The sequence below is a fragment of the Saccopteryx leptura genome, unplaced genomic scaffold, assembly GCF_036850995.1.
Source record: "Saccopteryx leptura isolate mSacLep1 unplaced genomic scaffold, mSacLep1_pri_phased_curated manual_scaffold_31, whole genome shotgun sequence".
Classification (NCBI taxonomy): domain Eukaryota; kingdom Metazoa; phylum Chordata; class Mammalia; order Chiroptera; family Emballonuridae; genus Saccopteryx; species Saccopteryx leptura.
Window position 1 is genome coordinate 675,424 of NW_027095713.1, and position 26,460 is coordinate 701,883.

The following is a 26,460-nucleotide window of genomic DNA, read 5'->3' on the forward strand; positions in this document are numbered from 1 at the left end:
ACACCCCCAGTCCCGGTCCAAGTTCTGACCCAGGCGCGAGTGCACATTGGCCACGCTTCCTCCTAGCCTGGGAACGCCACCCAGGACGTGCATGCAGCCCGGCTGGTCCCACGTGAGCCGGTTTGCAGGAAACAGCCGCTCTGGACACAGCGACGGCGGCGGTGGTCACGGGGACCCAGACTGGGGGCTGCGTGTTCTGGAACTGTCCGTCCTGTTGGATCAAGGGGGTGTCGCGTTCGCAGGACACGGATGCTGGGATGCTCGTGGCCTCTGAGAGGATTCACAGAGCGACGCACATGGATTCAGATACATACGTGCACATGCGTGTGCGTGTTTGCGTGGAACGTGCGCGTGTACGAGTCTGCGCAGAGGGGATCGATCACAGACAGGACAGAGAGCTGCGTTGAGGACGGATAGGTAGACACAGTTCTCTAAGAGAGCAAGAGTGAGAGATTGACTCGTCTGTCGGATAGAGAGATGAGAGAAGGCAGTGAGGGACATGGGGGTGGGGAGGCGGGAAGGATGGAAGGAAGGAAGGAAGGGAGACTCGTAGAAAGAAAGAGAGAGAGAGAAACAGAAGAAAACTCTGCACATAGACTGTTCCATTCCCTCCAGCGTCCTCCATTCCCTGGCTCTGCTGGTCCCAGAGCCGCGGGCAGCAGAGGGTCTCAGGCCTCGGTCCCCACCGGGCCGCCCCCCACGCTCACTGGGGCAGGTCTGGGGGGCCAGCAGACTGTTTGAACGCCTGCCAGTCCTGTGAGGACAGCGCTGGGGCCGCCTCCCCTCGTCCCAATCCCACGGCACGAGCCCCGGGCCCCATCAGCCAGCCGACACACCTCCATCCTCGTGACCGCTGGGCGGGTGAACCAGGTCCTGGCAGGGGAAAGTCTGAGCCGAGATGAACCCACAGGGCATCGATGTACCCGCCTGAGGGCTGTGAGGCGAGACTCACCCCCACACCTGGGCTCGCAGCTGAGCCCACCAGCCCAGAAGGGAAAGACGAGTTCTCGACCCCTGAATAAATGGAACAGTCACCCCCTGGCCCAGCAAGGCCACTCCTAGGGTGTGTGCCTGAGATAATTACATACAGGGACTCAAACAAAAGGTGCTTCCAGCAGCGTTAGTCACAACAGCAGCCAAGAGGCAGACACAACCCAGGTGTCAGCAGCACGTGAAGAGCTTAGCAGAAGGGGGTCCGTGCACACGGTGGGATATTACACAGCCATGAAAAGGAGTGAGGCTCTCACTCAGGCTACAACGTGGACGGGAGCAGAGAGCCGTGTAACCTGCAAACCCACCCCCAAGACCACCGCACGGGGCCAGCAACCACCAGACCTCTTCCCTTCACTGTCTTTTTTTCAGAGAAAAACGTGTCACTGTGCATGGGATTGTCTCCCCGGAATCAGGGATGCTGCAGTCCTTATGTCCAGAACCTTGGAATGTGACTTAATTTAAAAACAAGGTCTCAGCCCTGGCTGGTTGGCTCAGTGGTAGAGCGTCGGCCTGGCATGCAGGGGACCCGGGTTCAATTCCCGGCTAGGGCACATAGGAGAAGCGCCCATCTGCTTCTCCACCCCCCCCTTCCTCTCTGTCTCTCTCTTCCCCTCCCGCAGCCGAGGCTCCATTGGAGCAAAGATGGCCCGGGCGCTGGGGATGGCTCCTTGGCCTCTGCCCCAGGTGCTAGAGTGGCTCTGGTCGCAGCAGAGTGACGCCCCGGAGGGGCAGAGCACCGCCCCCTGGTGGGCAGAGCGTCGCCCCTGGTGGGCGTGCCGGGTGGATCCCGGTCGGGCGCATGCGGGAGTCTGTCTGACTGTCTCTCCCCGTTTCCAGCTTCAGAAAAATGCAAAAAAAGAAAAACATGTCACTGTGCATGGAATTGTCTCCCCGGAATCAGGGATGCTGCAGTCCTAATGCCCAGAACCTTGGAATGTGACTTAATTTAAAAACAAGGTCTTTGCAGATGGGATGAAGGGAAGGGTCTGAGAGGAGTCACCCTGGGTCAAGGGGGGCGCTGCATGCTCCTAGTGACAGGGACCTTAGAAGAGACGGAGGAGGAGACACAGAGAGGAGAAGCCACCTGGGGACGGAGGCAGAGACGGGAGGGAGGCAGCCACCAGCCCGGGGACCCCTGGGGGCCCAGGAGCTGGGAGAGGCAGGGGGGACCCTCCCTGGAGCCTCCAGAGGGAGGGTGGTCCCAGGAACCCTGGCTCCAGATGTAGGCAACCTCAGGGTTACTAAAGCCTCAACTTCTGTTGTTGAAATTCCCCCAAGAGGTGCTAAGTTATAGCCGCCCTAGGAAATCAGGGCGTGGTGGTTTGTACTTTGCTGATTATTGATCTTTTATCAAAGGTAATGCCGTCCGATTCCAGAGACAGAATGGCTCCTAACGGTCCCCGGGCGGCGGTGTGGACCCAGCACTGGATCCCTGAACCCTGCGGAGTGGGAACAGCCGTCTGTCAGTAAGTGCCCACGGACAGAAGGCTCACCTGCAGGGGCTGCCGCGTCTGTTACTTGAAGCATTCAGTGCGTGCAACCTCCCAGCTGCACGGGCACCCCGTCTCACGTGAAGGGGCGCTAAAAAATATGGCAGTGGTGTTGCGTTTATCTTTGTAAGATACGGTAGTAACGTTGCGTCTATTTTTAAGCGTACGGTAGTGATGCTGTATTCATTTTTTTTTTTTTTTTTTGTATTTTTCTGAAGCTGGAAATGAGGAGAGACAGTCAGACAGACCTCCGCATGCGCCCGACCGGGATCCACCCAGCACGCCCACCAGGGGCGACACTCTGCCCACCAGGGGGTCGCTCTGCCGCGGCCAGAGCCACTCTAGCGCCTGGGGCAGAGGCCAAGGAGCCATCCCCAGCGCCCAGGCCATCTTTGCTCCAATGGAGCCTTGGCTGCGGGAGGGGAAGAGAGAGACAGAGAGGAAGGCGCGGCGGAGGGGTGGAGAAGCAAATGGGCGCTTCTCCTGTGTGCCCTGGCCGGGAATCGAACCCGGGTCCCCCGCACGCCAGGCCGACGCTCTACCGCTGAGCCAACCGGCCAGGGCGCTGTATTCATTTTTAAAACCAGGGTGGCGGTGTTGGGTGCCCTCAGAAGACTCGATGTTGGGGACCGTCTCCACCGAGGCCGTGTGGAGAGGAGGGGGGGGTTGTCATCACTGGCTTGAAGCCTAGAAAAGTGGCATCTCTTGGCTGGCTAGCGTTCCAGCAGGATCACAGAGAAGCCGTGCTGTACAACTGGAATCCCAGGCCCAGTACCGGGGGACACTGCAGCAGCCCCTGTGCATTCTGGTCCCGGTCTGTTAAAGGCTCGCGCACAGCCTCAGACAGCTGGGACGCAGTCACCGTGTCACGGGAATGTCAGAGCAGCAGGGGGTGGGGGGGGGTGAGGGGTTTGGGCCCCATCTGTCTGCAGAGTGAGAATTTCCTCTGGGGGGGACCCCAGACCCCAGAGCGGGACGGGTCAGCAGCGCACGGACAGGGCCGGACCTGACTTCTTCCCGTCTGTGTCCTTACTTGAAACTGTAGGATGTGTGCGAAGCATTCACTTTCACACTCACTCCTGCATCAGAGAGGAGACCCGTCAGAGTCAGGACGGGAACTGGCAACTTCAGAGCCTGAAGCAGCTGGCACACAGGAAGGAGGACCCACTGGCCCGGGTCAGCGCGATTCCTCCTCCCCGACACTGACCGAGCATGGGGCACGTCACCCTCGGCCGGCTGGGGCAGAGCAGGGGACGAGATGGCAGGGAGTCTATCTGTGTAAGACCTACACCCAGCTCCCCTCCTGCATTGTCAGCCCGCCCCCCGCCCCCGGCAGGTCACCCTGACCAACCACCCGCCCCCTCCCTGCAGGTCAGCAGCTCCTGACCCCAGTGCTGCTGTCTGGTAACCACCTCCAGCTCCGGGAGCCAGGGGTGCCCTGAGCTCCCCCCCACACGCCCGTCTCTTAAACAGGCTTTTACGACCTAATAAACCGAGAGTGTGTTTCCGACGGCTCACAAGCTCATGGGCGCGGGGACCTGCAGACGTTTATTGGCCCGGGAGACGGTGGCCACACTTGGTTTACAGGCGTCGGGGGAGAAATAAGTTTGCCGCAGCGGCCGGAGCCCAGTATAGCTGGGCTGGGTGGCTGTTCGTGGGCCCACTCAGCTGCACAGCTGTTCCGGCATTTGATGTTAGAGGTGCCAGCCCCCTTCCCGAGACAACGGCAAGCGCTTCCAGAGGAGGGTCCCGGGTCCTCAGGGCGGGCGAAGCGAGCCGTTCTGCTAACTCTTATAGTCGAGGGAGGCGGGGAGAGGGTGGTGTCGCCCGCACAGGTTGGGTATGGAGGTGGTTCTGTGAGGGGATCAGGTCCTGGGGGCAGTCAGGTACCCTGTTAGGTTCTGTGCTGGGGGCCTGCGAATTAAAGTGAAAACGAATGACAGGTGAATGGGATTTGTGCCTCATACAAAGGAACCCCAGAGCCCAGCTCCCTCCCCCCGGCGGGGACACAGTGAGACGACTCCATCCCCACCCCACAAACCTGCCACAGAGCTCCCACCAGACCCAGAGCCGGATGGCACCTTGACCTTGGATCTCCAGCCTCCAAACGGAGACGCCGACGTCTGCTGTTTACAAGTCGTCCAGTCTCTGGGGTTGTGTTACGGCAGCTCCAACAGATGGAAGTCTCTACCTTCTCTGAGGGCAGCCCCCTGACCCGAGGGCATTGCAGCCCATGGAGGAGGAGGAGGACGCTCCCTGGGACTCCTAACAAGCAGCAGCCAGCGGGCACCAGGGGCCGCAAGGGGCCTGGCAGGCTGAGGAGCAGTCCCCACCCACGTGTGCCACCATCAACCCCTCCCCCTGGGAGCAGGACCCTAGATGGCAAAGCCTTCGCAGACGGGATGGAGGGAAGGGTCTGAGAGGAGCCACCCTGGGTCAGGGGGGCCCTGCAGGCACCCAGCAACAGGGACCTTAGAAGACACGGAGGAGGAGACACAGACACAGAGGAGAAGCCACGAGGGGACGGAGGCAGAGACGGGAGGGAGGCGGCCACCAGCCTGGGGACGCCTGGAGCCCCAGGAGCTGGGAGAGGCAGGGGGGGACCCTTCCTGGAGCCTCCGGAGGGAGCGCGGCCCTGGGACCCCTGGACCTCGGATGTCTGCCCTCCAGGACGGGGAAATAGGAATGTCTGTCATTTAAGCCCCTGGTTGATGGTGATTTGCTGTTTACTCCCAAGAGAGAGAAAGGACCTCTCCATTTCTCAGCTGTTGCCACACTCACCCCCCTTTGCAGGAAGAGCCCCAAACGCCGGCCTGGTTGGGAGCTTGCAGAGACGTCGGCCCACCCGAGGGCTGTGGTCAGCATCACCCGTTCCATCCCCCACGACTCAAGTCAGCGGGCTCAGCCAGCTCTGCGGACCCCAGGGGGACTTTACAGGGAGTGCCCGCCCCTTTGCACGCTCACCTGCACCATCACGGCACCAACACTCCGAGCACCAGACTTCCGAGCAAGGCATCTCAGCTTCCACGCTGCACCTCCCCACCCGACGCCCCCAGCCCGTGACCGTCTGTCACTCCAGGAGTTCAGACTCTGCAGAGCTCAGTGTCAGCCCCTGTTGAAAGGACACTGGAGCTGCTTCCGTCCGGCATGCAGCCCTGTGAAGAACAGCACAGAGACCCAGCCGGCCGCTGTGTGTGTCTGTTCTACGCAGTGTATTCTGCGTTCTTACACCAGAGCGAGCTCGGGGAAGGAAGACATTAGAAAGAATCACGGCCCTGGCCGGTTGGCTCAGCGGCAGAGCGTCGGCCTGGTGTGCGGGGGACCTGGGTTCGATTCCCGGCCAGGGCACACAGGAGAAGCGCCCATCTGCTTCTCCATCCCTCCCCCTCTCCTTCCTCTCTGTCTCTCTCTTCCCCTCCCGCAGCCAAGGCTCCATTGGAGCAAAGATGGCCCGGGTGCTGGGGATGGCTCCTTGGCCTCTGCCCCAGGCGCTAGAGTGGCTCTGGTCGCAAAAGAGCGACGCCCAGGATGGGCAGAGCATCGCCCCCTGGTGGGCAGAGCGTCACCCCTGGTGGGCGTGCCGGGTGGATCCCGGTCGGGCGCATGCGGGAGTCTGTCTGACTGTCTCTCCCCGTTTCCAGCTTCAGAAAAATACAAAAAAAAAAAAAAAAAAAAAAAGAAAGAATCTCAAGGAAGAGAAAAGGCATTTGCCGTGTGTACTGAGAAAAATGCACGTGTTCATGGACACCATGGTTCACGGCCACCCTGGGCGGGGTCTGCTGTGGGTGTTGTGGTTGAAGCCATGTCGGAAACCCAGGGACAGCCTGCCCCTGGCTGATCCTTAGAACAGGACCAAGGATGACGGCAGGTGCCTGACCCTGGGGTCGTCCTCGTCTGTCCTGCAGACTGACTTCAAAACCATCGTCCTAAACACGCCCCGGGTGTACCAAGCTCATCCGCACAGTTCCTTGACCGTTCGCCACTCATTCCTGGTTCTGGAAAAAGGAGAGGCCCCCGGTGGACCCGTGAGGCCGTTGGCACCCTATGTGGGAGACGTCACCGAGCCCTATGTGACTGAGGACGCAGCCGTCCGCCTGTAGCCAGCAGCCCCTGGCAGGCCCGGCTGCGATGTCACTGTTTACAACAGCTGGTCCCCGGTGTCCGCTCTGTGTGGCCCCAGGTGACCCCGCTATTTATAACCCAGCAGCTCCGGGCAACCGCACAAACAGAGCTCGGACAGCTGGGACTCGGGCGAGGGTGTCCGCCTCCGATGCTCAGATCCTCTTTCTTTAGAGGAACCCACGGGGCCCGAGCTCCAGAGCATCGGAGATGCCGCTGCCGACCCAACACCCAGCCCAAAGGCTGCGGGGTTCTGGGGAACACATCCAGCAGACACGGTGACCAGACAAAAAAGGGAAGAGGGCCACGTTATCTTCCGTCCCCCCCAGCGGGAAGGGTCCAGCTCCGCCCTCATTCGGAGGGTGCCACATTCCCCCAGGCTGAGGTCAACGCTGGCTGCGGGCGGGTGGTGACAAGTCTCAGGGTCGTCTTGCCGCACGCAGCCTGGCCTGGCGTCAAACGGGTGTGGTGTGGGTGGAGCCGCGGGCCGGGGAGGCATCTCATGGACACGCCGGCGTCCAGGTGCCACGGCGCCGGGCAGCTCCCGTGCCTTTAAAAGGCGAAAGCGGCATCTAAATTGGGAGGCATGCGTTCCTGCTGATAATCTCCCCCGGGCTCGGCCCCTCGCGGGCGGGCTCGCAGGCGCTGTCCTGGCCCCTGGGAATGTGTGAGGGAAATGCTGGTACCAGGTGAGCCCTGGAGCCCGGTGCCCAGAGCTATTCATAGCCCGCCGCTCTCAGGATGTTCTCCGGGCCTGGCCAGGGGCCGCAGCCCCTTGAAGTCTCAGGAGAGCAACGCTTTTGGAATTTCGGGCGCGGCTGCCGGGAGGGGCTTGGGTAGAGCAGCAGAGTGTCCCAGCTGTCCCAGCGGCTGCTGTGTTGCCATATGTGTGTCAATCTCCTGGACCCTGGCAGACCCCACAGGGAGCCCTAACGGCCCCTCCACTTCCTTCTACAGACAGTGCCAATCTCCTGGACCCTGGCAGACCCCGCGGGGGGGCCCTAGCGGCCCCTCCACTTCCTTCTACAGACAGTGTCAATCTCCTGGACCCTGGCAGACCCCACGGGGGGGCCCTAATGGCCCCTCCACTTCCTTCTACGGACAGTGCCAATCTCCTGGACCCTGGCAGACCCCACGGGGGGGCCCTAATGGCCCCTCCACTTCCTTCTACGGACAGTGTCAATCTCCTGGACCCTGGCAGACCCCACGGGGGGGGGGGCCCTAGCAGCCCCTCCACTTCCTTCTACAGTGTCAATCTCTGTCTCCAAAGTGCACCCCCAAGTGCAGCGGCATGTTGTCCCCTCGGCCATCGCCTGGGGTGTGAGGTGTCCTCGTCGCTGGCCTGGGCTGTGACCGGGGCTCTCTGGTCCCACCTCTGGGTGACCAACTCCTCTCACTCAAGAGCGATGGGCACATCAGCCCACCTGCTCCCCCAAATCCTTCCCATCACGCAAGCCAAAAGATGGAAACAGCCCAAGTGTCCACCAGTGGATGGATGGATAAACAGAATGGGGTCTGTGCGCACCGTGGAATAGTACGCAGTCATGAACAGGAGCGAGGGTCTGACTCAAGCTACGACCTGGACGGACCTTGAACGCACGATGCTCAGGGAGAGAAGCCAGACACACAGGGTCCCACAGCGTGTGATTCCGTTGGTGTGAAATACGCAGAACAGGCAAATCCATGGACCCAGAAGTCAGGTGACTGGTTACCAACAGGAGGAAATCTGGGGGGAATGAGAATGTTTTGGAAATAGATGTGAGGGATATGCACAATATGATGAATGTGCTAAATGCCACAGAATTGTTCACTCTTCAAGGATTAACTTTATACTATGTGGATTTCACCTCAATAAAATTAAATGTAGACAGTACAAAAAAAAATCCCGCAAACATGTCACTCAGAGAAAAGTCCAAATTCGAAGTAGCCCTGTGAGGCGAGCAGGGTCCACTCGCCACCCCCGACCCACACACCTCAGACACGTCACCCCCACTCCTGCAGGACCTCAGTGCAGGCGGCTTCTGGCCCTGGGACACTTCTCCCTCGATGTCCCCACGGGCAGAGCTTTGCTCACCTGCCACCTGACCGCACACACACATGCACCTGCTTGTGAACGCACACGGGCAAACAGCACAACGCACAGATGACAGAGTAGTGGATAACACATGTGGTAACTGTCAGACAATATAGAACACAATATGTAGATAGAGGATGGATGGGTGATAGATGACAGATAGATACATAGGTAGATAGATAGATAGATAGATAGATAGATGGTGGAAGTAAGGATGAATAGATAGAGGGATGGATGGCTGGATGGAAGGAAGGAAGGAAGGAAAGAAGGAAGGAAGGGGGAAGGAGGGAAGGAGGGAGGGAGGGAAGGAAGGAAGGAAGGAAGGAAGGAAGGAAGGAAGGAAGGAAGGAAGGAAGGAAGGTGGTGGGAGGGAGGGAGGGAGGGAAGGAAGGAGAGAAGGAAGGAAGGAAGGAAGGAAGGAAGGAAGGAAGGAAGGAAGGAAGGAAGGAAGGAGGGAGGGAGGGAGGGAGGGAAGGAAGGAGAGAAGGAAGGAGAGAAGGAAGGAAGGAAGGAAGGAAGGAAGGAAGGAAGGAAGGAAGGAAGGAAGGAGGGAGGGAGGGAGGGAAGGAAGGAGAGAAGGAAGGAAGGAAGGAAGGAAGGAAGGAAGGAAGGAAGGAAGGAAGGAAGGAGGGAGGGAGGGAGGGAGGGAGGGAAGGAAGGAGAGAAGGAAGGAGAGAAGGAAGGAAGGAAGGAAGGAAGGAAGGAAGGAAGGAAGGAAGGAAGGAAGGGGAAGGAGGGAGGGAGGAAGGGAAGGAGGGAGGGAGGGAGGGAGGGAGGGGGGAGGGAAGGAAGGAAGGAAGGAGGGAGGGAGGGAGGGAAGAAAGGAAGGAAGGAGGGAGGGAGGGAGGGAGGAAGGGAGGGAAGAAGGAAGGAAGGAAGGAAGGAAGGAAGGAAGGAAGGAAGGGAGGAAGGAAGGAAGGAAGGAAGGAAGGAAGGAAGGAAGGAAGGAAGGAAGGAGAGAGGAAGGGAGGGAATGAAGGAAAGAAGGAAGGAAGGAAGGAAGGAAGGAAGGAAGGAAGGAAGGAAGGAAGGGAGGGAGGGAGGAAGGAAGGAAGGAAGGAAGGAAGGAGAGAGGAAGGGAGGGAATGAAGGAAAGAAGGAAGGAAGGAAGAAGGAAGGAAGGAAAAATGCATGGAGAGGTAGATGATAGATACATAGATAATAATAGATACATGGATGATGCGTGGATAAGAGACAGAGGCATACAGGTTATTGATAAATATATGGATAACATATAGACAAGTGATTGGACAGCTGTGTGAACCCAGCAGCCCAGTGCCCCCTGGTAAGGGCCCCTGGACCCCTGCTGCCCTCCTGCTGGTGGGGAGTGGGCGGGTTTCCTGGGGAGAGGGGGACAAGCTGTGTGTCTGAGTCACTCTTGTGGGATAGAAGGGAGGACTTGACAGGAAAGGTCGCCCGGCAACCATAGCGACCGGGTAAACAGACCCACGGGCCCTGCGGCAGGAAGGAGCCCACGAGGTCACCTCGCCGTGCAGGAGGCCAGGCACAGCTGCTGGGCCCCCCTCCCCCGCCATCGCCTGTCCTGGGGCCGCGGCCCAAGGTGGAGAATGACCGCGACGCATCAGGCCAGACGCCCCGGCAGGAGCCCCGGTCCCGGTAAGTCCGGGCCCGGCACCAGCGGATGTAAGGGGCGCGGTGTGCAGAGTCGTGGGGGGCAGACCAGCCATCCGGGAGGCACTCCGTGCAGGTGCCGCGAGCTCTCGTTTGGAAGCCCCTGCGGCGAGGCCCCGACTCCGTGGGGGATCCGGGAACGGAGACCCCCTGAGATGAGGAGGTGGCCGGACCGGCCGCTGGTGCCATCTCGCTCTCGTCCGCCAGGGGGCGCGCGCCTCCCCGCCGCCGCCGCCGCCCCGCGCTCCCGTCCCCGAAGTCGCGGGTTCGCGCCCTGAAGCCACCGGGGGCGCCCCGTAAGTCCACTCAGGGTAAAACCCCGGAGCGATGCACCACAAAAAGACAAATTTATAAAAACAGAAAAAAGACGGGGGGAGCCAGGGGCTGGAGGAGGGGTCTGGGGAGTGTTTAATGGGGACACGGTGTCAGTTGGGAGGCTGAGAAAGTTCTGGAGAGGATACTTTGTGCCCCTGAGCTGTGCAGATGGTAAGTGCTATGTCACCTGTGTTTTGCAATTTGTATAATAACTGTTTATCTAATTATATGTTTACTGTAAAGGTTTTAGAAAACATACATAAGCACAAGAAATTTTATTTTTTTTATTTATTCATTTTAGAGAGGAGAGAGAGAGAGAGAAGGGGGGAGGAGCAGGAAGCATCAACTGTCATATGTGCCTTGAGCAGACAAGTGCAGGGTTTCGAACCGGTGACCTCCACGTTTCAGGTCGATGCTTTATCCACTGCACCACCACGGGTCAAGCAAGCACAAGGAATTTAAAAGGCAAAAGATTTATGCGATTTGAAGAGAAACCAGAGTATGTAGCACAAGGAATTTAAAAAGCTCAGGGAGGTGTCCACCCAGGAGCTCCCCCCACCAGCTCCGTGCAGCCTGGGCCCCCTGGACACGCACACTGTGGAGAAGCAGGGTTGGGTCCTGAAGTGTCCCGTTCTCTGAGCCTCTGCAGAAGCCCAGCTTCAGGCCCGAATCCCAGAGACAACCCCATCGCCCCCTGAGAACATCCCAGGATCACCCACTCAACCCAGAAGTTGGGGGTCTGGGAAAACTCTCTGGAGGACCTGAGTTTAGCGAGACATGAAAAAATTCTCAAGAATCTGAAAGGTCATCCACCTGTCACAGTGGCCAGAGCGCATCTCCCCTTTGATAAACAGATAAGCAGAATTTGATCCATCCACATAGGGGGATATTATGCAGCCATGAAAAAGAAGGACACACTGATACAGGTGACAACATGGATAAAATCTGAGGATGTTACATGGCATGAAATAAGCCTAATAACCCGAGAAAGTCATGTGTCTGCACACCACTGTGAGGCCGGAGTGAGGGACATTCTGACCAAGGACCCTGGTGTGGGATTATCCACCACATGAAGAGAATAGAATAGAATAGAATAGAATAGAATAGAATAGAATAGAATAGAATAGAATAGAATAGAATAGAAGAGAAACACCACACGGTCATCGCGATGGTGCAGAGAAAGCATTTGAAAAAAAAAAAAGTCCAACATCGTTTCATGATAAAAATCTCAATAAACACTCAATAAACAAGACAGAGGAACCAGGGACCTCAAAGTGATGATGGAGTCTAGGACATGCCCACTGTCAGCAGCATACATACTTACCTTCATGTAGGTTTTACCTCAACTTGTAACAGTTACAAAGCTAGCAGGGCGGGCCCCTCCTCCGGCTCTGACAGCCGACGGAAGCACAGATTTTCGAGGTCTGGGCATCTGGGCATCTGTGGTCACCGAAAGCCAGGGGAGGGGGAAGGAGGAATGGAGGGAGAGCTTGGCTGTGGCTCAAGGAACACGAGGTCCAGTGCACAGTTGACCCCAAGCTGCTCAGCCCAGTGTGGTCCAGGAGATAATGGGGGCAGTGGGGTCCCTGGGCACCGGGGAGCATTGTGAAGCTCTGGACATAGCAGACAGTGCACCAGAAGAGACAGTATAGGCAGTGACCTCCCCCAAGGTCACACTGTCCCGAGTCAGGGAGGTTGTGTGACCTTCCTCGGCAGAACAGGATTGGAGTGAGGGGGGAGGATGGCCTTGTGAAGCCTTAGGCATCCGGAGACTTAGCTACCTGTGTCCAGCCTCCCCACAAGCCACCCAGAGAGACAGGCAGGTGACCAGGACGGAGGAGGAGGCTAGGGAGAGACAGCCGACCCCTGGGCCCGGGGCTCATTTCTGCTCGAGACCCTAACTAAGCCGCTCTCTTCGCCCCCATCCTCTGCGGCACAACCTCATGACCCAGAGCAAAGTTAACAGGGTCCTTGGAGGAAATGAACTATGTTTCATTTGGAAATGCAACAAAGCAAATGCTACAACCCACTGTTTACCACCAAGCACTTTTCTGTGACTTTGAGAAACAGTTTACAAACAAAAGGCCACAATGTTTCAGATCAAAAGAGGACGTAAAAATTCTGTGCAAGCTTTTGCTTTCTTTCTTTCTTTTCTTGGTAGAACTTTTTCCCATTATATTCTTAATTTTTGTCTGGAATTATTACCTCCTTGAACCAAAAGCACATTTCTTTTTTGTCTCAGGAAGAAAAAACAATTATGCTATTCAATTTTTTGGCTACAAAGATGTACTGTAATATGAAGTAATAAAAAAGAAAAAGCAATATAAAGTAAGAGTTAGACAGATTAAATTACCTAATAGAAACCTGAGACAGGGAGGCCAGTCGGCTTTTATTGAGAAAGCTTTTACGAACGTGCAATCAATAATAAAGTTTATACATCCTGTTTTATGATTTGATTAAAAAATTCTTCCATTTATTAAATAAGCCCACATCATTCTACAAGTAATGAAACAGCTGTGGTGGATCTCAGGTCATTTTTCTTGGGGGAATAGTCAGCGTTCTGCACGGCCCCGCGGTTCTACGGTGCCTCCTCGGACGGACGCTGACTTGAAAGTCTGGAACGGATCCAGTTTATCCGGGGGGGGGGGGGGGACGAGGGACGTCCGCGGTGACCGGCTCTCCCAGAGAAAGTGGGAGATGCAGGTGTCAGCGTTCGGAACCCCGCGTCTGCTCACAGCTCGACGTTTGTGGGAGGCAAGCGCGTGGCTGTGATTTAGGACACTGTCTAGATAGAAGCCGTAGGACCATAACAAAGAGCTTTAATATCAGGGGTTCGATATTTGAGACGGGAGCCTCTGAGCCGAGCTTACCACACTGGGCCCCGACTCCCCAGCCGAGGGTGCTCAACTTGCGTTTCTCAGTGTGGCTGAAGACACCTGTCCCTTGGCGAGGGCAGTGCGGCACCAGGAAGCCGCTCAGGTGTACACGAAGCATCATACGGACGCTCACGTCTGTGTGGCCCCCCTCCCCGCACCGGGCTCAGCCAGCTCTCTGCCCACCGTGATGTGCTAGCTATTGGGCGCAGGGCGGCTGGGAGCTTGGGCCGCGTAACAGGGAGCATCGTCTGCCCGTGCGTACGGCCGCGGGCCTCAGATCTCAGCTCCACCACACCCAGCAGACTTCACGGAACCCCGGGTGTGACGATAGAAGGATGGTATGACTTCCAGAAATGCCTCGCCCGCTCCAGGGTCAGGTGGCCACTGGGCATAGAAAACCTGCTGCCCATCGGCCACCTGGTCCTCCGAGGGCCATGTGCGCAGACACAGCGAGGAGGCTGGACAGGAAACTCACTGCCCCTGGGTTTCCTTGGCAACCCCTCCCTGCCAGCTCCAGATACACACACTCTCACATGGCCACAGTCACAAACAGCCCCCCCCCCACACACACACACACACCCTCTGTGTACAAATGTTTTATCCCTAAATCCCAGCGCAGACAGACGGCAGCGGTGAGCGCTGGAATTCTGGAGTGACATATTCCTAACTATGAAAACGCTGACCACCAGGACTTTGGGCATCAGCCCCACCTCGCAGCAGAATGTTCCAGATAACTTCTGCATGGGATCGGCATGTCACTAATAGCCACGGGTGAGGACACGGTGAAAAAATGCCACCTCTTCATTTATGCACAAGCATCTCTCTCCCCCACTCACCTGCCTTCTGAGTCCTCGTAGGTCAGGGGCCTAGCGTGGTGGGGACCCGGTTGTTGGGTTCAGCACCAACGGCCTCACCCCGCTGTGCTGAGATGGAGGGGGCTCATTTACTCCTCACCACAAAGGACTCCGGCTTCCCCGAACCAGCCAGCCTGTCCGAGGACCCAGGAGGCCAGCTCCTGAGGAAAACTGATTCCACATACGAGGAAGGAGGAAGAGAGAAGGACCAGTATCCTCAGCATCTTATAGGAAAAGAATCCACTTTTGCAGGAAAAGAGAAAAGGAGAGAAAGGATGCCCCCTGCTGCCTGTGTGTGCTAGGGGACACGGGTCGTGGCTTTTGCTTGACTAGGGGTGCCCTGGGGTGAGAACACAGCTTCTTTGCGTGTGAGGTTCAGTGGGGCCTCAGGGGTGCCGCAGGGAGGGTCCCCGCGAGAACCAGCCCCGGCCTAGGAGGGACCAGCAGATAACCCAGGCCAGGGGTCCCTGCGGGGCCACCACCTTGCGCACGAGAAGGGGGCACTGCATCAGGCGCCCAGAACTGACCGAATGCCAAAGAGGCCCCCCCCTCCGGGGAGCGCGCACCTTGGCAGAACTTGGGGACCAGCCCCTGAGGGACAGCGGGAAGAGGTAACGCGGCCTTTGCCAGAAAGAGGAAAACCTCACCCTCTGTCTGAGGAAAAGCAGCGGTCGGCGAGAAACCTCTCTGCTCGGGCGCCTCTCCTGGCTCTCGGACCCTGAAACCAGAGGTCTCCGGAGCTGAGCGGAGGAAGTCTTAAAAAAAATTAAAATATTAACAAGGGTCACAATCTGTCAGTATCTCCACCCAGAATAGCGGGGCCGCGGTTCCTCCTTCCGCCAGGCCAGCTGCGCTCCCGAAATAGAGCCGCGCGCGCGCGCGCGCGCGCGGGGGTATCAAGTAACGCGCAGAGGTGTGTGCCCGACACATGCTGTCCGCGCACCCCGCGGGGACGGCTTTAGGGTGTTGAAATCCACTCCACTTGTGCTGTGGTCACAAATAAACCTTCCCGCTCGGCTCCCAGGCGTCCAGGAGCCGTGGGCTTGGCAGCATCTGGACAAACCTTCCTTCTGCACCGCGGGTGCCGAGCTGGAGAAGTCCCCTTGTTCCGCCGTGTCCGTCCGGTCCACGGGTGAGGGCTCACATCAGAGTCCCTTTATGTAAAAAAGCAAACAAGAAACAAAACACACTCGTCTCTCTGCCACTTTCTCTGGGGTAATTACCTCTGTCTGCACCACAATCTTTCTTTTAAACTAGATGTATTATAAGAACTGGTAACACTGTAAGTTTCAGGGGTGCAGTGTTATCATTCCACGAGTATCTGCTGCGTCCCCCAGGTCCAAACTCTAGTTTCCATATCTTTGACCCTGTTACCCAATGTGCCCTTTTTCTACGCCCTCCCCACCCTTTGTTGTCTGTGTCTGTTTTTGATTGTTCTGTTACTTTTCTGGTTCATATTCTACACTCATGGCAACATTATTAGCAATAACCAAAGCAGCACATGGAAACAATCATTCCTTTGGGAGCTAATGCTGCAGGTCCCAGGTCCCCAGGCCCTCCGCATCCACCGTGACCCACCCTCTGAGCTCCAAGGACGCTGACCTGGCCTCCATGGCAACCCCTTCACGGTGCCCTGACCCTGTGTACGCAGGTCCGTCGTCCAGCAGATGAGAGCTTGGGCTGTACCTCGATTTTGACACCATAACCATCCCCTTGAATGGCACCTACACCACTGCCAGGTGAAGGAAGAGTCGTCCCCACACACTCAGAGCAGGTGTGTGACCTGCACGAGACCAACATCTCTGCTTACAGAGAAGGATTTCCATGCTGAGTGAAAAAGTCCAACAGCTGGTAACTCAGAGGTGGACGCACACATCCACCACCAGGTGAGCATGCTTCCCATGTAGACTGGGTAGCAGCAGGTCCTGGGCACAGCCCCCGGGCACAGGGCATCTCCAGTTGCCCCTCCGGCCAAGTTAGCCTCGGGCCCCTCCCAGCAGCCTCCTGCCGGGTGATGTCCCCCTCCCCTAAATCTGGTGATATAGGCTGCCTGCCTGGCACCTTAAACCTACAGGCTCAAGGGGACAGGAAAGATAGAACACGTGTCCCAGACACAAATTCTGCAGGAAATCGAAGTGCTCACGGGTTAGAAACTCACGGTTAAGACGTGCACAGGCGGTTTTTGCCACTCCAGGGTATCCACGGTGTGACACTACACACCGCTGGGGACCCTCAGCATCCTGGGGCCATAGAATTATATGATTCTATCTGGCTAGCTAGGCATCACTCATCTATCCACCTTCTGTCTTTCATGTACGAGCTATAAATCATCTGTCTATGTGCCTGCCTGTTGTGTACGTCTGTTCTCTGTTTATGTAGCTACATATCTGTCATCTGTCACCTCTATATTACCAATGAAGCTATCATCCATCTGTCTATAACCTATCCATCTGTGTATCTACCATTCATCTATCTTCCTGCTAATCTGTTTATCTGTGTGTCTGCCTGCCTGCCTGTCTCTCTGCCTGCCTGTCTGTCTGCCTGCCTGCCTGTCTGTCTGCCTGCCTGTCTGTCTGCCTGTCTGCCTATCTGTCTGCCTGCCTGTCTGTCTGCCTATCTGTCTGCCTGCCTGTCTATCTGTCTGTGTGTCTGTCTGCCTGCCTGCCTGTTTGCCTGTCTGTCTGTGTGTCTGTCTGCCTGCCTGTCTCTCTGCCTGCCTGTCTGTCTGCCTGTCTGCCTGTCTGTCTCTCTGCCTGTCTGTCTGCCTGCCTGCCTGTCTGCCTGCCTGTCTATCTGTCTGTGTGTCTGTCTGCCTGCCTGCCTGTTTGCCTGCCTGTCTGTCTGTCTGCCTGCCTGTCTGTCTGCCTGTCTGTCTACCTGTCTGTCTGCCTGCCTGTCTCTCTGCCTGCCTGCCTGCCTGTCTGCCTGCCTGTCTGTCTGCCTGCCTGCCTTTCTGCCTGTCTATTTGCCTGCCTGTCTATCTGTCTGTGTGTCTGTCTGCCTGCCTGCCTGTTTGCCTGCTTGTCTGCCTTTCTGCCTGTCTGTTTGCCTGCCTGTCTATCTCTCTGTGTGTCTGTCTGCCTGCCCGCCTGTTTGCCTGCTTGTCTGCCTGCCTGCCTGTCTGTCTACCTGTCTGTTTGCCTGCTTGTTTGCCTGTCTGCCTGCCTGGCTGTCTCTCTGTCTGTGTGTCTGCCTGTCTGCCTGCCTGCCTGTTTGTCTGCCTGTCTGCCTGTCTGACTGCCTGGCTGTCTCTCTGTCTGTCTGCCTGTCTGTCTGCCTGCCTGCCTGTCTGCCTGTCTGCCTGTCTGTCTGTCTGTCTGCCTGTCTATCACCCGTCCCTTTCATTCCTGTGCCTGAGGGAAACTGAAGTCACTTCTCATCGGCTCATGTCACTCGTGATGGCAACTTTGCAAGCAAAGAGCTTACACGGGTTGGGGCACCACCGGCAGGTTCCGGTTTGAAGTGGGTCAGGAAGTTCCCACTTCCTCCCCGTCCCCCAGGCCAGACCCGGCCACCCTCCCCGTCCTTGGGAAACGGCGATCCCACGGACCAGCCGACGACCTGCGGGAGCGGACGTGTCCTGAGGCGAGCACGGTGCTGAGTCGATGCGGAGGGTTAACAGTTGACATAGCTGGGATTCCGGAGCCGGGCAGCAGAGCCGCCTCCGTGCCGTGGGCAGCTGTCATTTCCTGAAATCCGCTGGTCCAGGGCTCGGGGCAGGAACCAGAGCCCTGAAAGTGACCGGCTGTGTGCCACCCAACAGACCTCAGTTCGGTGCCCACACAGAAGCCCGTCCACCAGCTTCCCAGAGAGCACAGCACATGGCACCAGGTCCGGCGTCCTCCCGAGCCTTGGGGACCGTGGTGACAAGAGGACAGGGTGTCCAGGGAGAGCGGCAGCCTTGTCTCACCAGTTTGTCACCAGAGTCCCCACGGTGCTGTCTGAGAACATTATCGGGGACAGTGGCTCACACATGGCACTCAGGGCACAAGTTGTGATCACTTCTGCATGTCCCCACCATGATGACCCTGGTGCTCTGGGAACACATGACCACAGACTGGGGTTTAAACCACAGACGTTCATCCTCTCTCTATCCTGGAAACCAGACATCTGTGATCCAGGGGTCCCAGGGCTATGCTCCCTCCGGGGGCTCCAGGGAGGGTCCCCCTGCCTCTCCCAGCTCCTGGGGCTCCAGGTGTCCCTGGGCTGGTGGCCGCCTCCCTCCCGTCTCTGCCTCCGTCCCCACGTGGCTTCTCCTCTGTGTCTGTGTCTCCTCCTCCGTCTCTTCTAAGGTCCCTGTCACTGGGTGCATGCAGGGTCCCCCCCTGACCCAGGGTGACTCCTCTCACACCGTTCACACAGTCACATCTACACAGGCTTAATTTCCAAGTAAGGTGCATTCACTAGTATATGGGGTTTGTATGTGGACGTGCATCCCGGAGACACAATGTAACCCAGTATACCTAATTACCTTTCAGCAATTTGCTCCTGACCAGGTAAAGACCTTTAGAGACTTTACACGTAGACTCAGACACATGTGTGTACCCACACAGGCCAGTGACCCACCAACGACCCAACTGTCCACATTCCATCTCCGTCATCGTCACCGTCCGTGAGCTTGAGCGACTCGCAAACGTTTGTTCACACAGCGATGATGAAACCTCCAGCACAGCTCAGGACTGGACGCCTGGGGGACCCCGCTTCCCCTCTGCTCAGCTGCAGTCACCCTGAGACCTTCCCCTCTGACCCCAGGGCTCACCTGTCCCTGCTCAGCTCTGTGTGTGACCACCGTGCTCCAGGCTGCTGTCACCCTTCAGGACCCCACGGTGACATCCCGCCCACCCCACCCCTCTCCACACAGCAGCTTTTGAGGACACTTTCAGAGTCTTTTTTGGCATCTTTGTGTTTTTTTTTGCATTTTTTTTTCTGAAGCTGGAAACGGGGAGAGACAGTCCGACAGACTCCCGCATGCGCCCGACCGGGATCCACCCGGCACGCTCACCAGGGGGCGACGCTCTGCCCATCAGGGGGCGATGCTCTGCCCCTCCGGGGCGTCGCTCTGTCGCGACCAGAGCCACTCTAGCGCCTGAGGCAGAGGCCAAGGAGCCATCCCCAGCGCCCGGGCCATCTTTGCTCCAATGGAGCCTTGGCTGTGGGAGGGGAAGAGAGAGAGGGAGAGGAAGGAGAGGGGGAGGGGTGGAGAAGCAGATGAGCGCTTCTCCTATGTGCCCTGGCCGGGAATCGAACCCGGGACTTCTGCACGCTAGGCCGACGCTCTACCACTTTGGCATCTTTATTTAAATATAATTTACATACCACGCAGTTCACCCAACAAAGGGTATAAGTACGTTGGTGCTTCTAGTGTGTTCCCTGAGCTGCACAGACATGACCAGATTCATCCCAGAACGTTTTCATCAATCCCTGTTCTGCACGTGTCCCAGAAGTGGAATCACACGCTGTGTGTCTGGCTTCTCTCCCTGAGCATCGTGGGTTCAAGCTCCACCCGGGTTGTAGCCTCGTTCCTGTTCATGGCTGCGTACTATGCCACCGTGTGGGGAGAGCTCCCTTTATCGGTCTGTGTGTCGATAGATAGTCGTATTGTTTCCCCATTTTGGCAATTGCGGGTAACGCTGCTAAGCACAGGTGTGTGGAAGCATTGGTGAGCCTGTGTTTTTATTTGTCACCCGGGCTGCTGCGTCACACGCAAGCCCTCGCCCCAGTTGTTGTCTCTGCCTATAACCCGTCCCACATTTTGGGGGCTGGTCTTCAGTGCTGAGGATCTCTGGATGACCCGGCTGAGATGAGCCACCAGAACTCCAGCTCTCTGCAGAACTGAGGATCACCACTCACCACCCCCTCCTCGAGACAGGGAGGCCCATTTCCACCCTCACTGATCCCTAACCACGAAGATGGTTCCCATCTGGGGGACGGAATCCGGGACAGGACAGACTCGCCATTCTTGTTTTCTGTACACCAGGGGTCCCCAAACTACGGCCTGCGGGCCGCATGCGGCTCCCTGAGGCCATTTATCCGGCCCCCGCCGCACTTCCGGAAGGGGCACCTCTTTCATTGGTGGTCAGTGAGAGGAGCATAGTTCCCATTGAAATACTGGTCAGTTTGTTGATTTAAATTTACTTGTTCTTTATTTTATTTATTTATTTATTTATTTATTTATTTATTTATTTATTTTGTATTTTTCTGAAGCTGGAAACGGGGAGAGACAGTCAGACAGACTCCCGCAAGCACCCGACCGGGATCCACCCAGCATGCCCACCAGGGGGTGATGCTCTGCCCATCTTGGGTGTTGCTCTGTTGCAACCAGAGCCACTCTAGCGCCTGAGGCAGAGGCCAAGGAGCCATCCCCAGCGCCCGGGCCATCTTTGCTCCAATGGAGCCTTGGCTGCAGGAGGGGAAGAGAGAGACAGAGAAGAAGGGGGGGGGGTGGAGAAGCAAATAGGCGCTTCTCCTATGTGCCCTGGCCGGGAATCGAACCCGGGTCCCCCGCACGCCAGGCCGACGCTCTACCGCTGAGCCAACCGGCCAGGGCCTACTTGTTCTTTATTTTAAATATTGTATTTGTTCCCGTTTTTTTTTTTACTTTAAAATAAGATATGTGCAGTGTGCATAGGGATTTGTTCATAGTTTTTTTTTATAGTCCGGCCCTCCAACGGTCTGAGGGACAGTGAACTGGCCCCCTGTGTAAAAAGTTTGGGGACCCCTGCTGTAACCCTTTGGTTAGGTCTCCTGAATTTTCTCCAGCCAGTTCCTGGGACTGTTGCAGTTAGAAAAAGAAAACAGGTGCTCTGTGATACGGTGATCCAAGCACTGACCAGGGGGCTAGGAGAACTTACAGCCCCCTGTCGTTTTTATAAAACGTGCATCTTACCAAAGACTCTCCTCCAAGTCAAGTCCGGGTCTTAAGCAAGAAACAGCAGCCTCTACCGCACCGAGACCAACGTCCCTAAACCTTGCGCTGACGGCACGGGTGGCGAGTATGACACTGCAGATCCAAAGAGCTGCCGCCTCATTTAAGTTCGGGGAGCGAGGAAAGAGTGTCTCAGAACAGAAGTCCTGTGTCTGAGGCTTTGATTAAGCTGGTCCAGGAAATGTCCTGCTTTTTCTTAGAGAAAACCTGTGAACCCGCTCTTAGGAACACATGTCCCACAGAACAGCCAGGAGCCAGTGCTTTTCATTTCCGAAACGTATGCATGGCCTCACCTCTTCTAAGAAGAATTGTAACAGAGATTTTTATTTTTTATTTTTTTACAATCGTGAACGCATCACTCTTTGAAATTTGGAAGACAGAGAAAACATTTTTTAAATCACTACTGATCCCTAGCACCTTCATACAGGTGATATTTTGTTTCGTGTGCTATTTCCTGGCTCTCTTGTTTTGCTGTCTAGACCTTTGTGTGGAGATAACAAGCATATTTTGCCTGGTCTCCATTCTTACGCTGAGCCACACAGCAGGGTATGTTCAGTAAACATCCCATAACTTGGCCAGACCTGTGGTGGCGCAGTGGATAAAGCGTCGACCTGGAATGCTGAGGTGGCCGGTTCAAAACCCTAGGCTTGCCCGGTCAAGGCACATCTGGGAGTTGATGCTTCCTGCTCCTCCCCACTTTCTCTTTCTCTCTTTCTCTCTCTCTCTCTCTCTCCCCACTTTCTCTCTCTCTCTCTCTCTCTCTCTCTGTCTCTCCTCTCTAAAATGAATAAATAAAGTTTAAAAAAAAACATTCCATAACTTACCGCCCTTGTCCCATTCTCGATCGTTTTCATGGCTTTTCATTCTCCCTTTCCAGGGATCTGACAGTGTGGGGTTCTGTGCTCCCATTGGGGGCTGTTTCCTTAAGAGGATTTTGCAACCTGAGCATTTTTGAACCAAAGAACAGGAACCTGTGAAACTGGCAGAACATATTACAAAGTTGCTTCTGAGTAGGATCTGAGGGAACATCTAAAGGAGACACAATGTGTTCATTTTGTTAAAACAGGCATCTGAAGCTGGGTGGGACCTAGGGACCTCAGGAAGGTGCATTCTTTACACCAGTCTCTGCCGACACGGGGTAACCAAGTGACCCGGGTTCCCGGGGACGAGAGCGTCCGGAGCACTCGAGCTGGTCACCTCTCTCAGGTCTGAACTGATGACTCAGCTGATTGTCTTCAAAGCGGGTAAGTTCATCTATGGGCCTCAAATACAACATTGGGCTCACTGCAATGTGATCAAATAAATGAGATTCCCCTCACCCCTCACCTGAAGGTTCTACCAAATAACCCTGGGGTTTACAGAAGAGTGTCTCTTATCTCCCAATGGGGACAGGAGGGGGGTTGCAGTGGTGAGTGAGAGCTGTGGTCTGCAGACCCCAGGGCCATAGTGGAGAGGACAGTTCTGTGAGTGTCTTAGGACCACAACAAAGGTCCACAAACCAGGGGTTTAAAACAACAGACATTCATTATCCCCAAGTCCTGCAGACAGGAAGTGGGTCCCAGGCCTGCGCTCCCTCCGGGGGCTCCAGGGAGGGTCCCCCCTGCCTCTCCCAGCTCCTGAGGCTCCAGGCGTCCCCGGGCTGATGGCCACCTCCCTCCCGTCTCTGCCTTCGTCCCCACATGGCTTCTCCTCTGTGTCTGTGTCTCCTCCTCCATCTCTTCTAAGGTCCCTGTCACTGGGTGCAGGGCCCCCTTGACCCAGGGTGACTCATCTCAGACCCTCCCCTTCATCCCATCTACAGAAACCCTGTTTCTGAATAAGGTCCCATTTTGAGATTCCAGAATGGTTCTGAGTGTTTCCCTTTGTCAGCTCATCAAATACTCATCAGAATCCCGAGGCTTATATAGAGACCACGTCATCAAGGTGGGGACTGAGACGCAGTGTAGGTGAGTCAGATCACAGGAGATGGGGTCACAGAGGTCACCAGGACCATGACCACATCAAGGTCACTTTGAGATCACACCTGAGAGCTAGCTGACCAGGTGTGGTTAGGGTCTCACAGGTCACCCAGGCAATAGTCTGGGCGTCATCAATGAACACAGTCACATCAAGGTCAATCAAGGTCACCCCTGTCCTGACGGTCCAGCCCATGTCTGGGTGTCTGACGGTCGTCAACTTCACCATCCAGTCCACAGAAGGGCAGAACTGACCTCCTCTTTTTCTAACCAGCACCCTGGAAATCTCAGGGTTCTCAATGGAACTTTGATGAGGAACTAATCTTTCTTCCCAAATATTAATACCAGAAAGCCTCCCGTCCCTCCCTCAGGCTGTGTGTCTGTGACCTTGTCTGTCCTCTGTCACGTCTCCCGTTTGGTGGGAATAGAAAACAGAAATTACCACCCAGTGTTTCCGGATGTAAATAAAAGATGACTCTTAGAAAAATGTATTGCCAATAAGTCCATTCGTGGGCGTGTTCATTAGCTCATGGACGATGGCTGTTATTATCACTAAAGACACCAAAACAGATTCGGTTTCAGGGGAACAAAAAAGGGTAGGTCCCTATTGTGCTTTTCTGTCTTTTCCTTGTACATTTAAAATAAAACAATGTTAAGGTGAGAGGCAACAGCGTCTATCTGAGGTTTGTAAGAACAGCTGCTCGGGAAGCCCTGCTTCAGGCGGGAGCCCAGATAGCGTCCCCATGAGGAGACACAGGTGACAGGTGTTTATGGGGAAGGGACAGGGACAGTGACCTCCACAGCAGGGGGGCGATGCTATGGGTGCCGATGACGGGACATGGTGACGCTGATTCTAAACATTTAGTTTAATGTCCATTCAGTCGTCACATGTCTGCTGTATCTTGTCACCTTTGCAAACAGCGCTTGGGGACACCAGGCGGCTGTGGGTCCTGTGCAGAGGTCACTTTGTCCTGTTTTAGCGTCCAGAGGTTTGGGGCATCTGAAGTGCAAGGTGGTCCCCTGTGGGACAGCAGCTTGGGCTCATTTGTCAACCAGCTTCATTTATTTTATTGTTTACGTCCTTCATGTCTCTGAAAGTAATTCAACCACAGAGCACAGCCGTCTGAGTCCGGGTCCGCAGATCACAGGCTCCAAGTTCATTTTCAGCTGCCCACTCTGGACCTGGCACACCTTGACGCCCACTAACCTGAGCCCTGTACCCCCACTCCACTTTCTGCCAGGATCAGCCGGAAGGGTGGTTGAGTTTTTGCACACTGGCCAACAGGACTTACCCACAATAATCTCCTTCTAATTCTCCTTTACCTCTAAAGTGTCGACCTGGAAATGCTGAGGTCGCCGGTTCGAAACCCTGGGCTTGCCTGGTCAAGGCACATATGGGAGTTGATGCTTTCAGCTCCTCCCCCCTTCTCTCTCTCTGTCTCTCCTCTCTCTCTCTCTCTCCCTCTGTCTCTCCCTCTCCTCTCTAAAATGAATAAATAAATAAAAATAAAAATAAAATAAATAAAAAAAACAACTTACTATACTCATTCTCTTTTACCTCAAAAAGATGAATTTTTGCCTTTTCCCTAAACCCTTCTTAGGAAAGGCATCCCTGTCCCCCAAGATCTCACGACTGCTCCTCATTTCTTGCTAGGAGCCCGGTTCCCCGAGACCCACAGTTGTTCACGTAAATAGCGCCCGTGGGCTGCCACCTTTGCTCTGTGTAGCTGTTGCCTTGTACACTCTCTCACTTGCATTGATTCTTAATTTGTGACCAGACTCCCCCCCCCCCCCAGCAATGGAGCTGTTATGGGTCAGGTAATAAGAGAACGCAAGGTCTAATGCTGTAATGTGCATTTCTGCACTTTATGAGAATATTGAATAGACTTCATTATCTCTCCTGATACCAGAGCGCATCCTACCATTTGATTACGTGAACCGGGAGCATCTCCACACGCCATCCATCACCCTGACCAGTGCAGAGCGCTGAATATTCAGATTAAATTGGGACTTTTTTCCCTATGAATAAAGAATTTGATTCTCTTCTATAATATACACTGTCTCCGGGGACAGGAAATTGAGTTGAAGGTAGCTGAAGGCAAGTCGGGAAATTTTATTATCCAAATACAAGATTCTTTTCCTTCTCATCAAAAGCCCGAACCGCCACCCTGGAGGACCGAGGGGTCAGCGGAGAATTCAATTAGAGATGAAAATGGAAAGGGGGGCATTTTTCAACTTACCTTTTATTTCCCCAAACAAGTGGCACAGAAGCCTGCGGGGCACAAAGGGGTATTTGTCAAGGTCTCCGACCGGCTTCTGACGGATCAGGGAGCCGTCGCAAGGACTTAAAGGAGCAGGCAAAGTGCCCGTGGGACACGTGTGTGTGTGGGAGGCCACGCGGGTCTGTCTCCAGGGTCCTAGAGACCCCCCTGTAGACCAGGGTGCCCCCAGAAGAGCACAGATGAGCAGCCCTAACCCTCCCTCTCACCTCCATGCACAGTGTCTGCAGGAGGCAGGTGGGCTCAACGTTGCTCCTGCAATGATGTCCCAGCATCTCGGAGGGGTGAGGGTGGTAGCCCTGTTTCTCCCCTTCCCCCAGCACAAATACTCACTCCTGGTGCCACTAGAAGCTGTGAAAGACAAGGCACCAATTCTCCCCCCGGCACCCGCTGAAGGCTCCGGTCTGACCACTCAACTCCAGCCCCAGGAGAGTGAGTGTGAGTTTCCGACGCCCGCCCGTCACAGAACACAGTCGGGCTGTTTTAGCCAGTGAGTCTGTGGAAGTTGGTCACAGTGGCCTGAGGCCACCAATAAGTCATCCACAGTGCAACAGCCTCCTCATTAGTATCGAGAGTCTCATGCTTCCAGACCTTCATCCTTGTCACCAGATGTAAATGTCTCGCTCGTATTCGACTGTTTCAATGCCCAGCTTAAAAGCCTTCAGTGGCTCTGGCTGTTCTGTATCAGTCAGCCGGCAGTGGGTAACAACCATCCCGAACTCAGTCATTAGAACAAGAATCACATCTGCATCATGGCAGGGGGGGGCCTGGCAGGTCCAGGGTGGTTCTTCCCTCTGAAGTCACTTACAGGGATTTGGGGCACATCAGGCTTATCTTGCTGGGAGCTCATTGACCCACCTTTATCCTTTCAAACATCTTCACAAAGGGCACTAAACCTTCACGGGGTCTTCTTGTCTCCAAGACTGTGTCAGAATGGACAACACCCTT

At 55.7% G+C, this 26,460-nt stretch overlaps 1 long non-coding RNA gene across 2 annotated transcripts; it reads right to left on the bottom strand.

Moving 5' to 3' along the window:
• Positions 1–13,069: 13,069 nt before the first annotated feature.
• LOC136386977 (uncharacterized) lies at positions 13,070–15,155 on the bottom strand. Of its 2 annotated transcripts, none has more exons than XR_010748058.1 (3): positions 15,001–15,155; positions 14,336–14,524; positions 13,070–13,238 (listed from the first exon to the last, which is right to left on the bottom strand). It is a non-coding gene; the product is annotated as an uncharacterized lncRNA (long non-coding RNA). The 2 variants fall into 2 exon arrangements; XR_010748057.1 differs by having other exon boundaries at positions 13,070–13,408.
• Positions 15,156–26,460: the final 11,305 nt, after the last annotated feature.